Raw genomic sequence first — 18627 nt, 5'->3', positions numbered from 1 at the left:
ACACATGCTACCAGTAACTCATGCTATTGGGATGATATCAACTCCAACCAAAAACACACCAATACTACTAGCTTGACATCAATTCCAACCAATAACTGAACCATATTGCAAAAAATACCCCCATTTGGCATTGATGGAAACCCTAGCTAAACCATCCAACTAACCTCTGAAAAATTCCTCACTCACTCCCCCTTTGACATCAATGAGAAAGGGTTGTGCTCATCCAAGTAACCATAGCTGAATACACAATACTCCCCCTGGACACTAGCTCAGTCATATCATAATTCATCAACAGACAATGACACTCCTCATGGTAGCATGATAACAAACAAAAACAATAATAACTCTCATTGTCCTGAAGCATAAGTAGAAAACTCTCCATGAACACCACTCTCAACCAACAGTCATAGCATAATGTGAGTAACAACATTCTCTCCAAACTCAATGACCAACATTAAACATCCTTTGACAATAGCAACAGATACATGATGACCAATCAATAGCATTATCATCCATCCTTTATTAGAAAGCAACATAATATCCATATCTGAACAACAACCACACTCGCATCAACATCATCAACCTGCAACCAATTCCTTTTAGCTGAAGGCTACACCTCAAGGACCAAGGGACTTACTTAACACAATATAACTGATATGAAATACATGACTGAAACAACACCCATCATCCTTCATGAATGGTTGGTTCATCCCTAATAAATGAATACTAGACATCAATACTCTCTGTGAGACATGACCATGACCAGTGATATCCAATACAATGTAAGTACATAGTTGTGTAATGAGATACAAGGCTGCAAAATGACTATAACATGATACACAACAACCCAAACATGGTTGTAACATCTCAAAATAACACAAACTTGACCTGACTCATAACTGTTCCTATCACCAACTCATGAACCGAATGACTTGAATACTTGATTATATGGCCTCATAAGCATGGTACATGACTCCAATTGATGAAGTATAGTATAAAACATGTGGCTATTACATGATTCTCAAAACTTTCAATACATGATCAAGACTCATGACTCTCTCTAAGACATACTCAATTAAACTCCTTGACCATCACCATGATGAATGACCAACAATATGTAAATCTCATCATGCATATAACCATCATCTCACATCATCCAAAATGCACCAACCAACACATATATAGTAGTAGCAACAAACAGGTCAAAAATATGTGCACTATTCACAACATGAAGCAACCATCCTCTCAAGGTCACATAAATCAAGCCAACATATCTCACATCATAAGAGAACCTAAATAATATAAGTCAGAAACTAGTATGACAACAAACAATGGATCCATGGAACAACAAATCCTCCAACTAGTACCTGCATATCATATCGCTAGTAACCACCAAGCCACATATGCTTAATGCCAACAATTAAGCAACAATAAATAATATTGAACTTGGAGCAACACTAAATTTGTAGCACAAGATTTATCAATAGCAAGACTAGCAACAATTAATCATAAACAAATCTACTAAATGTGGCGTAGGAAAAGTAACAACAACCGGTCTCATCAATGGTGGCAAAGAACATAGGTGAGAGATCATGCAACATTGTGACCAATGAATAATACCTAGAAAATATGATGGCAAGAAAATACTATCACATGTAACAAATACTAGAAGAAACAATCATACTCCTCCCATGTCTAAGCAACAATCATGTTTTCCACACAGACCCTATGGAGGCCATCCATAATACACATTCTTCATTGTGCGTTCCATAGAGGCCATATAAAAAAAACAACATGAGCTAGCTATAATATGAAGGTCATAATATGCATGAGAAAATAATAACAAATCCTCATGGTAGCAACAACACATGCATGTCAATATCTCTCACTAGCAACATACACAACTCATTCATATAAAAGTAATTTTACATGAATGATCAAAGCAACCACCAATATGAAAATAAGCATATGCATGCTAATTAGCACAAAGTGATGGAGAATCATGCAAACTCAAAACACATAATCCTAAAACTCAAATAGATCTTGCAATAACCAAAGTTAGATAAGTGCATGTCATAGAAAACTTTTTTAAACAACCTCCTTTTCTCTTCTAATAGCATGGAAACATCATGCCATCATAAATCACTGAAATACTTGAAGCACATGAGATGCTCCCATTGCATATGTGCCATATCAAAATAATCTCCTGTAACAAAACCAGTTAGTGCTACAAATACAAGACAATCACTTGCAATAATGTGTTCATGCAACATTTCAGATATGGCAGCATTTCGAATAAATTGTATGCAACCCAAAATGCAGCCATATGCTCTCCGTAAGACCACACAGGCCTTAGATTAGAGTGGTACTGTTTTTCAACGCCTTTCTGCTCCAAATATTGTGAGGCTTCTCTCTTGCATGTGGATCCTTTTCTATTCTCTTTCCTTTTTTCAAAACATAATATTATTTCTTGAAGTCCTTTGAATTGTTAGTTCTTTGCACCTCATATTTTCTCCTCCAAACTTTATTTGTCTTTAATGGATGGGATGCACTAACTATATGATTTTATTTACTAGATATGCATACTAATGCCTTGTGGCCAAGGTTACCACACTTGAAACATTTAACATTAGTAAAAAATCTACCTTGGTTTTCATTCCTCAACATCAATCTTTGTTTCCTTGCAAAGTATTTGCATTCCATTTCTCTATGTCCAAAACTATTGCAAGAAAATAAATAACCATAAAATAAACTTTGATACCTTTTATTGCAGATTCTGGGACCATAAAAGCTTGACTTCTTCCTTTCTCTTTTGAAGTGTTGCATGTAGTGGTTTTGATTTGTATGTCTTTTCTTATGATGATAACTCCTTTTATTTATTGATTTCCTTTGTTGATTCACCTTGCTTGGACTTTGCTTAACTTTATTGGCTATGGAGTTATGACTTTCTACAATATGGTTGTCCTCTAATTTCTCCTTTTCCTTCATAAAGCATGATTCTCCTTCAAAACACATTCCAGTTTTTATAATATGAGATAATTGACTCATAAGGATCTCATCCAAAATTCCGATGCCTTTATCCGACTTTCGATACTGGAATAACTGATTGTTGTAATTTTGTAATTCACATCTCAAGGAGGCTATTTCAAAATCTAATCATGCACAATACATCTCCCCATCTTGCAATTGATTTGATAATCTCTCATTTTATTTGATGACTTCATCATATTGTCCTCTTAGATCAATGATCGACATGCCATTACTCTCGTGGCTACTCTCACTATCCCTTTGAGAGAAAATTAGATCTACTACTACTATGAATGTGTAGTCTTCTACATCATTCTCCTTCTCTTTAAGATTTCACTGAGGTTCTTCAACAACTTCTGAAACTTGAAATACTTCTCTTCCATACATACTATGCAGCTTGTCCATAATCTCTTTTGTAGTCTTGTAGTGTCTCACTTTAACAACATCGTGATATAATCGGGTCTTCAAAATGATCTTCTTGGATTACTAATTTAGTTAATCATACATATTATATTCTAATGAGAGGAAAACATCCTCATCGATATCAATGGAGTATGATTCAAATATCACCTTCCCTAGTGCATAATTTGATCCATGAAGAACATGAACTCTATATGGAATAAACTCTCCTTGATTTCCCTTCCAGCAGTGAAGTTGCAACAAGGTCATCAACTCTGATACCAATTGTTGGAAATGTGCTCACTACTAAGAGGGGGGATGAATTAGTAGTGACAATGTTGATTAACTTTTAAACATTTTTAAATTATTGAATCTCAACATGCATTAACCCATTAGTACATCAAATCACACAACAAAACGCATGAAATAAATACAAACAATCAATTAAACATGCATAAGAGGACACAACATATTTTTGGTGGAAAACCCCCTCTAGGTCAAAAACGACCCTTGATATTGTTGTGCTTCTCAAATGATTTTCTTCATCATCATGAAATTCAATTACATGTAATATACAAATGGATACTATTAGTAAACAACTCTAATACGCATCTCATAACTCTACATACATCCATCTGTTAGAAGATACCATGACTAACGAGCTTCACCCAACAACCATTGGACCCATGAAGAAATCTAATCCTCATCGCATGACTCTATGAACCTTCAGCTGTTGGAAGCCACCATGACCAATGAGCCTTGCCCAACTCCCATTGGTCTCATTAAGACATTTTTTCTCTGTACCATGTTTGCCTGGTACCCCACTCCACTCTTCCATGTGACCCTCATTTCATAAATATTTCATACTGGAGCCAACATGAACTTATAAACTCGAACAACACATCGACCTATAGCAATATAGGATTAAGAAAACATAACAATCTCACTGAAACAATTCTACACAATTCACTACATCACTACAAAACTCCATCAATAACAAATGCTACAAACCAAAATGTTAATCTGATGAAAACACAAGAGAAAATGTATATGAATTTATTTGCAATAATTCCATACTATATCACCTTACTACTACATAAAATCCTAGCTAAATCATACTTCTGCTTCCTTCTCCTACTGCTGTAAACTGTTAAAGATTTCCTACAAAATTCCTTGCACAACTTGCACACACCACTCTTCCCTCACACACACTCTCCAAGATCACACAACCATCACCTTTTATTCTCAAGTGAACCAACCAATAACCTCATGATATCCATATATTTGTAATCTTCTGTAGGGGTTAAATCAATAATTACCATTTTGTAGTGGATATATGTTCATATGTTGGAAGTGGTCTGGTTCATTAGTGCTTGACTTAATCTAGCCATTAACTTCACTTATTCATTAATATTCTTCTTTTTAACCATATTCTAGAAGCTAGCTTATACCTACAACAATTAAATGGGGAATTAACATTTCAATATGCATGAGGGAATAAGAGAAATTCGCGAAGTGTGCCAGAAATCCAGAGCAATTTCCAGTTCAAGCCACACTCTCATGTGCAATTTTACTAAATTTTGGTTACAACCACATGGATATGCCTTCTTCCATGCAATTGGAGCCCTTCAATGATATGCACAGGCATAGCTCCATGTGGTTGGAGCATAGGACGACCAGAATCAAATTTGCTTAGCTGAGAACTTTCCCAAACTTGGTCCACTACTTAACATTCTTTTGTAAGACCTCACGGACCCTTTGTAGCCATTTCAACACTCCAACAAACCACTCTCACAACTCCATCATCATCACAAGTGAATCTAGGCTACATAACCTTCAAATCATTAATGATAGGCCCGATCACTGATCATATAGGCTAAAAACCATCCACACAGACCCAATACCATAAAAGTGACTTAACAATCTCCATCACTGTCAACTAGTTGTAGCAACTCTTCAACTTGCCAAGAAATCCACACATAAGCCAAATACTTGCACTAACATCTGCAACCACTGAGGTAAGGTGTGCAACCAATGCATAAACCAAGTACCATATTATTAGCACCTACAACCAATCATCAAGCCAAGTATCTGTACCAATCGACCATGTGAATAAACAATACTTTGCATCACATGTTACTAATAACTCATGCTATCAGGTTGACATCAATACCAACCAACAACACACCAATACTACTAGGTTGACATCAATGCAAACCAACAGCTGAGCCATAGTGTGAAAAAATTCACGACCATTGTACCACATTTCCTTGTGGTTTTTTAACTACAATATGCCAAACATAGAAAAAAGAAAATAAAAATAAAAAATAAAAAAGATAAATAAGTAGGAAATAAAACTAAATTAGTAACTAATAGAAATGGAAGTTACTAAAAAACTCATAATAAGACCTTAACCAATCACCTTACAAATAAAAAAATTTAAATAATAATAAAAATGAACAAAATTTGAGTTCCAAATGTTAAACTACGGATAAGAAACACAAAATTTTAGTCAAGGAAAAACTAATATGTAGTCAAAGCAAAACTAAATGTGTAATAGCATGCATGCGGCAAGTATAATAATTGTTAAATATAGTTATGCTATGTTTTTTCCCCCTAGAAAAAATCGTAATTCTATTCATAAGACAAAATTACATTTTGTAGATGCTAAAAAGCATATGCATATGGCCTGTACCTATTTTCACAGGATGCAAGATAGACAAAAAGTAAAAAATAAAAATAAAAAATTGACTACTCTTCTTTTCTCCCTTTCTTTTTTTCCACCTTTCGCCAACCTCCAGTGTTGGGAGTGGTTGTTACAATGGAAAGCTGATTTTCCATGAGAGTATCTTTGTTAGAATTGGATCCTTATGATCCATGAGTTTGCTTGATGCCCATTATCTCCATTCCTGTTAGTTGAGATGCTTTGTACTATATTTGGTTGCTGGGGTTTTCCTCCTTTGTTAGTGTCCTTTTCTGGACATTTTGATCCATTGTTTCTGCTTTGTATGCTATTGTTTCTGCTTGTTCTACTTCTTCCTCCAAATGGGCTGTGCATTGCCATCCTTTTGGCTTTTTCTATTGCTTCTTGTTCCATTTGGGAGTTTGTTTTGATTTAGGATAGGCACTATGGAGGTGTCTTGTTTGTAGACATTCACGACATCAGAAGGCTCTGTTTTCATAATCTAGTGGTTTTGTCCACTGTGTATTATTGAAATTCAAGTTTATGCTTTCTGGTAGTCCCTCATTGAGTTCTACCTCAATGCATATCCTGGCAAATGTGAATATCCCCCTTGATATTTTGTCCTCATCAGTATCTAGGAATTTTCCCAATACATTTCCTATGGCAATTAATATATTGTGATGACAAAAATGTAATGGGAGATTGTGCAACCTAACCCACACTCACATCTTTGATATCACCATTGTGTTAGTGTCAAATTCTAGAAACCAAGGCGTCATAAATAGTCCTACATTGCCCTAGAACCATGGCCTCTTGTTGAGGATATATTCTATTTCTTGTTCTATTCTGAATCTGACAATAAAAAAACCTTTGGGGCATAAGTATATCTCACTATCTGGAGACGAGGCCTCATAAATCCATTGGTGCAAAACATCATACTTTGACCAACACCCATTGAATCTGCATATAAATAATTTGGAATAGAGATCTGTGTACAGGTATTTTACCTCAGGCATAACGATGGTGAGAGTAGGGTTCCTAGATTTTTGTTCTACAATGTAGGGTCGTCGAAGCTCAACTGGTGTTGCGGTTTTGTCTTGCACTTTTCCCTTGACTTTGACTACTTCCTGTTAGAAAATTATATATTACGGAGCAATGGAACACATAAAATATTGTAGAAATATAAACACAAAAAACACACAAAACAAGAGAGACACAGATATACATGGTTCACCCACTTTGGGCTACGTCCACCGCGAATAACCAGTCCTTCCTTTCTATTATCCAGCAAAATGAAGAGACACAACCTACAGCAAATCCGCTATAATATCCTCTGTTTTCTCTCACAGTCTCACCTCTCTGTTTCTCGCTCACAGAATACACATCTATCACACAACCTCAAAATACAATACCCTCATACAAAGAGAGGGGTTAACTTCTAGGGCAAAAAACCCTAAACTAAACATAAGTTCTACCGTCAGATCATCTGCCTAATGAACGGCCCAGATTGACTAGAAATTCCTATACTTTTACAAGGCAATTTTACAGTTGTTTTTAGCTTCGGGGGTGCTGCCCCCGTAACCTCCCGCCGGGGGGTCTCCCAAAGGTCGTAGCCACCCCCCTGCAGCGAATATTTTACGGGCGGTGTTGTCACCCCCATTTCGAACTGGGGTGCTATGTGGCGATACCTTTGAATATAGAAGATAATCAGGCTCCACACCAACACTTCCTTGAAGGATCTTGTGCTTTTTGAGCTAGTTCCGACACTTCCCCACCTGAGTCGCAGGTTAATTATTATGATTGAGTCTGTGGTGATGCCATAATCCTCGAGTGTAAGATTGTATTGTAAATTGTGGCCTGGAAAGATCAGATTTTGTCGGTATGCTGGTATACCAAGTTGGTTGTTGATTTTTTTTTTTAGCTCCTGTATCTTCCTCCCTTCCTAGATCCTCCAGCAAAAGTCTTGCCTTCCAGTGTTTTAATGAAAATTTGTATCAGATCCTCCTCTTTTGGGTGTGTGTCTGCCTGCGACATTGCTGAATCTGTTACCCATGTTCCTGGATTTGTCAGATCTAAGTGTCCAGTTGCTTCTGCGCAGAGCTTCATCCTGATCCAACCTATAAGATCACTGCCGATCTGCTTGCCTAACAGGCCTTTTTGGTATCTGAGTTTCATTTTTGTTGATTCTGGGGCATATTCTGGTATTTCTATGATGATATGCCGATCCAAACCCACAGGGTCCAGTGAAACTTGTAGCAAGGTTGTTTGTGCTTCATTTGGTAGGGTCAACAAATGGATTAGGGATTTCCAGGCTCCTGTCAGTGCTGCCCACGTATTACCCTTTTCTATGGTTTGGGACTATGATCCGGAGTAGTACGATGTTGTGGCGTGTACAAACCTCTAGATATGGTCATGGTGTGGGTTTCTTGGTCTTTTGGATGTCTGTTCTGTTAGATATATGATATATCTGAAGATAATACTACATTCCATAGAGGGAAGGATCAACCTAGATCCAAACAATGACCATGCAGGTGCAACATTGTCATACTCTGGTTCATGGATAAGATGCATGCAGGGTAATTTGTCTGGGACCTCAAAGCTGATGGCGTGTAGGCAGATAGATCTAGCGCTATGATCGTTAATGTTTCCTTTGTCGCGGGACTCGATGATTGCATAAAGGTTACCTGCAAAAGCCCTCTCCACCGCCATCGTATTCGCTCCTTAGAAGAATCTGTCAATTCTTCAATGCCTTCCTCTAAGGTTTCAGTTTTCAGCACTCCAAGATGTTCGTCGTTATGTTATGTTATAGTTATATATGTTATGTTATTTTATAATTCTATATAGTTAAATATTAAATATAACTAAGTTAAATGTTATGTTATATATAGTGACATGATGTTATATAGTTTTTAGTTATATATATATATAGTTAAATATTTTTTTTCTCTTTTTAAAATTATAACTTTAAAGATAAATAATTTATTTTTATAACTAAAATCATACTATATTTATTATTAAAAAATATTTAAAATATAAATTAATTTAAATTTAAAATAATAAAATAAAATAAAGTTTCTTATTTTATAAATGAAGGTTCACCATGAACAACCATATTCATCATGTCAATCTCAAGCTCCTAATTTACTTATTTATTGTTTATAGTTTAGTTTTTTTTTTTTTTTTTTTTTGGAGTTTTTAGGGTATATTTCTGGTCAAATTTGCTAGAAATTTTTAATACATTTTAAATAACAAAAAGTTAATTTTTTATGAAATTTTATTCCATAAAATTCCTAAAGAAAAAATTTAAAACCTAAAATAATTTGAAAAAAACGTTTTTACCATTCAAAATTATAAAATATGCATTTAATAAATAGAATATTGCATGTAAGAAAAAAATTTAAAACCTAAATAATAGTTTTTTTTGGGGTCGTTTTGAAGCATTTTCTAGGTTGTTTTAAGGGTTTTTTAATGGTTATTTGTTGTTTTCTAGGTTGCTTTTGTGGTTTTCTAGGTTTGTTTTGCGATTTTCTAAGTTGTTTTGAAGCATTTTTTGTGGTTCTCATGGTTTTTGTATGGATAATTCTTTTTCTCCTTTGAAATTAATTTGTTTAGTTTTGCAAAAAAAATAGAGTACCTACCTTCGTTTGAGCCTCTAGGATGTTGGTGAGGTCATTTGCGAGATCTGTTTGAATGCTCCATGCTTTAATTGCTAGATCGAGCTCCAATACTCTTGGTCAAGCTACCTAAACACTCTCGGTTGAGCCCTGAAATGTCCCACGATCTGTGCAAATGATGTGCAAAGAGTGCAGGGAGATACTAAATAAGTAAAATGGTTTGATGGATCCATAAAGTTTGATCAAGGTTTTATTTTTAACCCTCAATCAAGCTATTTTTTAACCTCATGGGGAGCTTGATCGAGTACTTAAAAAAGGCTTGATCAAGTGCTTAAATTACTCGATCAAGCCATCTTTTTTTCCACCTAAACATGCCCTCACTTGCCAAAAAGTGTATTGCAACTCCATGTTTTCAGTAACTTTGAAAATTTTCCCTAAGACAACTTAGTGTATCTGCTACATTAGGAGAGTACTCTTATCCTTGCTACTCAACTGCCTTTTCCCATTCCATTGATTTCACATTAGGTTTGTAAGGGGAGTCATGTGAACTCTAGTCCGCTACTCTTCTCTTCATCTATGATATTCTATCTCCTCCAAACGTGTCATGTCCTAGATAAATAATATAGAGACATAATCAAAGTCATGCCTTAGTGTGTTTCAGGGGAGGCTATCTTGTCTATACAATCAATCTAGATTAGCACGATATAGATATATAATGACATCAACATATGAATGTCATGCATGATAACACAAAACTACAATAATGACCACATGAACGATAACCATAACCATCACAATGCATGCATAATAGGCACATATACATTTAACATGAATGTATAACATTATGAATTTAGCCCATCCAATCTAAGTATTTGAGTCTGGAAGATTTGATACCACTCTGCAAATCCTCCTCCCCCATTTATCAACTTTGACAAGCTCTCCACGGTAGGCATGAGTTTAGTGACCCTATGATATGACTCAACCTCCAAGTTTGAATTATGGAAGTGGCACCTACAAACCAAAGGTACTCTAACATCCCTCAAAGACTATAAATCACTCAAGAGTCTACCAACTACCCCAGGTGATCAATCCATGAGTTGGAATTGTTTTTCACTCAGCTTACTTCTCGTTTGCACCCATAACACTTCATTCATGTGGTTGGGAGGCTATACCCACACCCATAGGGCTATCTCCATGGTGGTATGGCACAATTTCCTCTGTTTTGTGCATCTGGTGGCAAATTCTATGCCACTTTTTCAACCTAGCCTCTAGACCAATTCCAAAAACTAGTCATTAACTTTCCAAAATCATGACAATGATGATAACATTAATGATAAACAATCAAAACTTGAATAGGATCTTGACCTAGACATGCCTAATACAAGGTAGACATTTCTTCAAATAGATAGTAAACATATAAGATACATGTTATGAATGCATATCTGATCATCAAATTCTAAACTTCATATGAAAATCATTAAGAAGGTTCTATGCCCTCTCTAGCTAGCTGCAACGACACTTATTCGTTGGTGCATTCATCAACCTTCTAATAACTTATCAAATCATGAACAAGAGCCATAGATAGAGCACATCATAAAACCATGCATATAACATGAATATAACCAGAATATAAAGTATGAAAAATCAACCATAAGATCACCATAATAACCAGTACAAGTGCTCTTACATCATAGTAGGAAAATAACTCATATTAACATAGAAAAATTCTATCAAAGTTGTGGAATTCCACATACCACTGAAACATAAATTAGGCTGAACCAAATATCTCTTTAATCCAATAACCCCCATGCCCTATTCCAAGCATGAATGTGGAATCATAAGGGCTAAACCAAAATAAAACCAACCAAGGCTTCCAAAGGCCAAACCACCTCAACCCTCAACCATAGTTATCTCACCTATATGGTCTAGAAATAACTAACATTTAGTAGAGCAGTCTCAACCAAAGTTGTCCACATCTCCAGGAACTAGTAATTCAACCCACAACCGTTAAAAGTTCAGTATCAAAATTTGGGTAGAAACTTTATATTAAAAGTTAACGATCAACCCACATCCATATTAGCTCTTCTATACAAGATGATGATCTATTCATGAATGCAATTAAAATGATCTATAGTTATATGGATTTTTTATACATACACACCATTATAAGATTCATTCAAATACAAAATGTACCATGTTTTGTAATTTTCAATTTTACTATTCATTAGACAAAGTTTGACAAAACAACTTTGAAAAAAACCTAAGAATCATCTACTAACATTATAAGAATCATCATGAAAAATGTACCAACTAAATGCAAATCTACTTTCTTTATTTCATATTCATGAACTTAAATGTAAAACCTTTAAGCATCAAACCAAGCATCATGCAAAATGTACCATGTTTTATAATGCAATTTTATAGTATGTTTGCTTTGAAGTACTTTATACTAAAAGTTAAGTATCAAACCACATCCATAGTAGTTCTTTTATACAAGATGCTAATATTTTCATGAATGAAAAATGTATACCATATTTTCTAATGTGATTTTAAATTATGATTAAACATTTTAGACATCTACACCATGATATGATTCATGAATGGAAAGTGTACCATGTTTTGTAATATGCAATTTTACTATTGATTAAACAACTTGACAAAAAAAATTTGAACAAAACCTAAGAATCATCTACTAACATTATAAGAATCATCATGAAAGTTGTACTAACTAAATGCTAATTTACTTTCATTGCTTCATATTTATGAACTTAAATGTAAAACCTTTAAGCATCAAACCATGCATAAAGCAAAACGTACCATGTTCTATAATGACAACTTATAATATGTTTGTCTTGAACAAATTTATATTAAAAGTTAAGTATAAAGCCACATCCATAGTAGCTCTTCTACACAAGACGATGATCTATTCATGAATTCAAAATGTATACCATATTTTATAATATAATTTGAAGTTACGATTAAACATTTTAGACATATACACCATGATAAGATTCATGAATTGAAAATGTACCATGTTTTGTAATTTGCAATTTTATTATTCATTAAACAACTTGAAAAAACAACTTCACAAAACCTAAGAATCATCTACTAACATTATAGGAATCATCATGCAATATGTACCAACTAAATGAAAATTTACCTTCATTGCTTCATATTCATGAACTTAAATGTAAAACCTTTAAGCATCAAACCATGCATCATGCAAAATGTACCATATTTTATAATCCAATTTTATAATATGTTTGCCTTGAACAACTTTATATTAAAAGTTAAGTATCAGCCCACATCCATAGTAGCTCTTCTATACAACATGATGATATATTTATCAATGAAAAATGTATACCATATTTTATAATGCAATTTTAAGTTATGATTACATTTTAGACATCTACACCATGATAAGATTCATGAATGAAAAATGTACCATGTTTTGTAATTTGCAATTTTACTATTCATTAAACAACTTGACAAAACAACTTCACAAAACCTAAGAATTTGAAGCCAATTCCATATTATCTTCTACTAACATTATAAGAATCATCATGCAAAATGTACATAAACTCCAAAATTAGCATATTAAATATCAATTCATAATAAAGAGTTCTATTTAAAATATGTCCAAAATTTATATCGTTATAAAAGAAAATATAATGAAAAGTTGTCAAATAAAAATATGCATCGAAGAGATCAATTCATAATAAAGAATTTTATTTTAAATATGTCCAAAATTTATATCATGATAAAAGTAAATATAATAAAAATATTGTCAAATAAAATTTTGCATCAAAGAGAATCTCGCTGAAATATATGATCTAAAAATATCCTTGTGCTCTCATCAGAATCATGGGTTCCTTGTAAAACATGTGTAATATCCATATATACATAAGATTGTGTACTTTAAATTAAATTTTAATGTTTTAAAATTAAATGAGAATTTAATCATCAAAACAAAATTATAAAAGGTTTCAAATTCCATGCAACACCTCATGGTGCTCCCCCTGCATTACACCTTCATGGATGCCCTGTATGATACATGTACATGTATAAATTAAAATTTGAAAATTGTACATGAAAATGCATAAAATCACAATATTAGAAAAAGTGTAACAACTTTTTCAAATTGTGTAGATGATCTTATCCCCATAGCTGACTCCACCACTAATGTCCCTAGAGAAGGAAAATTGTCTCCACAAACCTAAAACTCAAAAAATTTAAAACTATAAGATAGCGATCTCATATTTTAATGAAACTTTCTTCATTTTATAACAAAACAAAAGTGAAATATTCAATACTTCTAACAAGCGAATATTTGACAGATCTCCTAATAGGGAGGAAGAGAGAGGTGCTATGTCGAGAACATTTAATGGAATCAAAATTTGTTAAAATTTAATCATATACGTAATTATTTCTTTTACAATTATGTCTTCATAATATCAATATAATAAAATTAAAATAATAGTATCAACATGAACTCTTAGAGAAACACTAACATCTCTCAACATATCTTGATTGGAACCTAAACTCGGGACTATGATATTATCTAAATTTTCTTTCAAAAATGACTTAACTACACATGGTGAACATATGATACATTTGTGTTAGATTATATCTCAAACAATTTAGAAATTGTATGCGAATCAAAATTAACATATACATTACATTATATTAAAATTTGCACCCTAAACATTAACACATATCGATCCCATGTCCTCTTCCTCATGATCAGTTAGGTCTTTCCAACTATCACATCTAGCCTTTCCATATGCTTTAACCTCTTCAATATTCATACTGATGCAGGAGCATCGAGCTAAGGGCATCACGACCCGGTGTTGATCTTAGCTAAGGTGGAGGGATTTATCACTATTTTGTTTTCTTTATGTTTGATTGGTCATAACAGAGTGTAAAGACTTGTTTTCTTTTAATTTCATTATTAGTTAGGGGGAACCTAGGAACATTATAGTTAGTTTAGGGTCGTTACTGACATTGTGTGTCTTTTTATTGTTAATTCATCTTACAGTTGTTTTCTTCATTTAGAAAAGAAAATATATATGTAAATTGTATATCTTACAGCACAAGAAGACCCGAAATAAGTTATCAATTATGTAATTGAAAGAAAAGCAACTGAAGAATAACTGTAAATAGTTCAGGTAACTGTGGGCAAACAGTACAAAAACCAAATGTAATACATCCTGGAAAGGTTCGATTCAAGAGAGTAGTAATAGAATACAGTAGAAAACGATTATCAAAACCCTGAGTATCTGAGTCCATCTGTAGCAAGCAATCCTTCATTTCAATTTCTTTTCCTATTAATTACTGTGCATGACAAATTAAACAAAGAGATGCATTCCTTTATTTCCTAGCAATCTTTTTCTAATAGGCAGAGACAGAGTTCTTAATTTTCGAACGACGAGAACAGGAAGCATAGCATTAACAAGGAACAAAGTTACGTAATCCCAGCAAACAATACAAGTTCTAGATCCACGACGCAAGCAACCACTAAAGAAGAGAGCAAATAGAATGCAAACTCTGTAGAATTCCTTCATGACAGAGGTAACCATATGTAACCAAATATTTCGTTTCCATTATATATGATTTAATGTTGGAATATCAAAATAAATAATAGTTATCAAAAGCGTAAGACTAGTAACCACAAAATCGAGTGACCTACTCCTCAGACAATGACAAACAGCGAAACTAGGGTTTGAAACCCTGTATGACTACGATACTGCCGAGAAGAAAAAAAAATTAATTACAAGTTGCAACCGAAGGTCATTGGACACGAAACAACAGACAGAGGAACCAACCCTCTCATTCTTCTAACCTACTGGCAAACTAAACCAGCAACTAGAGAAGCAAAACTGTAAATGGAAAAATCTATAGCAAAGAATGACCCTACCGGTTTCATCGACAGAACCCAAGCCACGACTCAACCTGGAGCCAAACCCTAACCTGCAGCAGAAACAACAGAGAAAATTTAGTGAATGCATTCTAGAAACGAGTGTGAGAACCAATAACAAACAGTGGAGGAAAGAGTATTAACTTCATTTACCTGAAGGATAGTTAGCATCGACAGAACGAGCTCGAAACTGGGTTGCAAACACAAGTGGGTGTCTTGCTCACAAGGAGCGGCCACCCTTAGCATCATCGAAAAATTGAGCAGATAGCTGTAGCAAGGAAGGAGAAGACTTATCTTGCCAGAATCTGTTAAAGCTGAGCACAGGGTCTGTTGTGAACGCGATCTGAAAACCACGGGAAGTCAATAGAAAATCAACCAGGAATGCAACCACAGTAAATTACATAGAGGAAGTTAAAAAATAACAGGGATAGCAGTGTCCACAGAGAAGAGTGATAACCAGGCAGAGTAGTCCACAACCAGGAGCAGATAAAGCGCCATTACAAAGCTCAATACAGTCGCATGCAAACCCTTGTTGTAGACACAAAACCCTCATTGCATTTTCGTAGAGAGAAAACAAGAAATGACCGAATGACCAAGAATCGAGGGTTCTGGTAACATCAAAGAGTGGGAAAATAGTAACCAAAGTGGGTACAACTAGCAAACCTCCATTAAGTTCTGACATAAATGCCAACAAACAAATATCCAAAATAATCTTCTGCTTAGAGCCTAATCATATGTAATGATCCTGAATTATTTGCTAATCACACATCGTTGATTAAAGCTTTGATGTATTATTAATAATAGTATTAAAACATAAGTACGGGCTGGTCCCATCACATACTATCTATCTCATCATCTGATTTAGATACAAAATTAACACGTGCACCAACTCGTTCTCTCTATTGATTTAGACTGACATCAATTCTAGTCCATTGTCAATTTATACTGCCATCCATCTTCAACCCCAAATTTACCAAACGTGGAGGTTGAGTTACCAAAGGTGCTACAGGATTAGGCAATTCAGTAGCTTTTAGTGCACCCTTACGTTCATATGTATGACCTCTCCCAACACCATAAAATTCAGAGGGAAGGTGAGTATAATCAGGTCTCATACCCAAAACGAATTTTGTATCAAATAATTTTGCAAAATAATGTGGAACCTTGTGATTCCATGACAACTTTCCATACGTTGCAAGGAACCTATCATATAAATGGTGGGGTATTTCAGGGTGTTTGAAATATTACACCTTGAGCATCTTTCTTTTTGGCCATTCGTTGAAATTAAACTTAGATTTGGCATGTGTTTTTATAACCCTTCTACTTACCTCGACCCATTTATCGGGACCCATGATTGTTTCATTTATATGCCTCATCATATATATAAAGCAATTAGCTGTTGTCCCAAGGTTCTTGTAAATATCAAGAAATGAACTTAGAGAGTGCACAACTATTTCAAAGCTTTGTAGACTCTTTGTAGGGAGCTCCAAAATCATAAGATCTTTCTTCAATTTTGAGTAATGAGCTATGAACCTCTGTAACATACATTGTTGGACATTTGTTTCCCAAGGAATCTCATGAGGAATATCACATAGATATGTGGTAATTGGCATATGGTCTTTTTCTTGAATTCCCCTACTTCTCCTACTTGACTTCGATCAACATTTTCACCCCCTTCTTCAATATAATTACATAAATCTTAAAACATGTGAAGGTATCTATAAACATGTAAGATAAGCGTGTACACAGATGTACATACAATTAATTTACATGTACACATCTGTTTTAACATCATATATATATATATATATATATATATATATATATATATATATATATATATATATATATATATATATATATATTACCAAACTGATGAGGATCATGATGATTCGATTGAGATTCATGACAACCCATAGATAGTTGAGCACCATCACCACTAAGTACATGAGTTGATTGAGCTTGTTGACCACCACCACTCTCATGCAACGACATAGTGAGAGATACTTCTAATTTGTTTTATAAATTATAATAAATTAATTAAGTTAAACTAACAAAAATCTATTCAAAATATGTATGTACATATGATTCTACCTATTTATGATTTAAGTAAATGCACATAAACATATATATACCATATCATGATAATTTGAATGCTGACCCTCCATTGGTTGATCTGACACTCTCTTCGACCTCATGATATAAGATCCTAAAAAATATGGAATTTATTAAATTAATAAATCTAAATTGAAAAAAAATAAATTCAATATGTATGTACATATGATTCTACAAACATTATTTAAGAATTTGCACGTAAACATATATATACCATGATCATGATGTAGCGAATGATCACGCTCCCCTGATTCATCTTATACTCTCTTCAATCCATGACCAATCACATCGACATGCATAGAAATTCGCCATCAAGTCAATGAATGAGACTCAGTTGATGCTATATCCCATTTAGTCTTCTAAGAATTAGGTGGTAACTGCTCATGTGATGATCCAAGCCCTCAATATATATATATATATATATATATATATATACATATATATATATGTGTGTGTGTGTGTGTGTATGTATATGTATATATATACATATGTGTATATATATATATATATATGTGTGTGTGTGTGTGTATACATATATGTATGTATATATATATATATATATATATATATATATATATATATATATATATATATATATGTATGTATGTATATATATATATATATATATATATATATATATATATATATATATATATATATATATATATATATGTATATATATGTATATATATATATATATATCTTTAAAAAATCCCAAGTTATCTCATGCATTTAAAAATACATAAAATTGCTTATAAAAGGATCAAGAATTCAAAAAATTAATAAGACAAATAAATTAACTATCCAATGGTTTCTTCAAAATTATTTGGTGTAAATTTTTCATTTCAAATATAATCAAGACTAAAAACACAAAT

The sequence above is a fragment of the Pinus tabuliformis genome, chromosome 5_2 (genome assembly GCF_031772625.1).
Source record: "Pinus tabuliformis cultivar Carrire ecotype Pingquan chromosome 5_2, CPIR1, whole genome shotgun sequence".
NCBI classification, from domain to species: domain Eukaryota; kingdom Viridiplantae; phylum Streptophyta; class Pinopsida; order Pinales; family Pinaceae; genus Pinus; species Pinus tabuliformis.
This window is presented reverse-complemented; position numbering follows the sequence as displayed.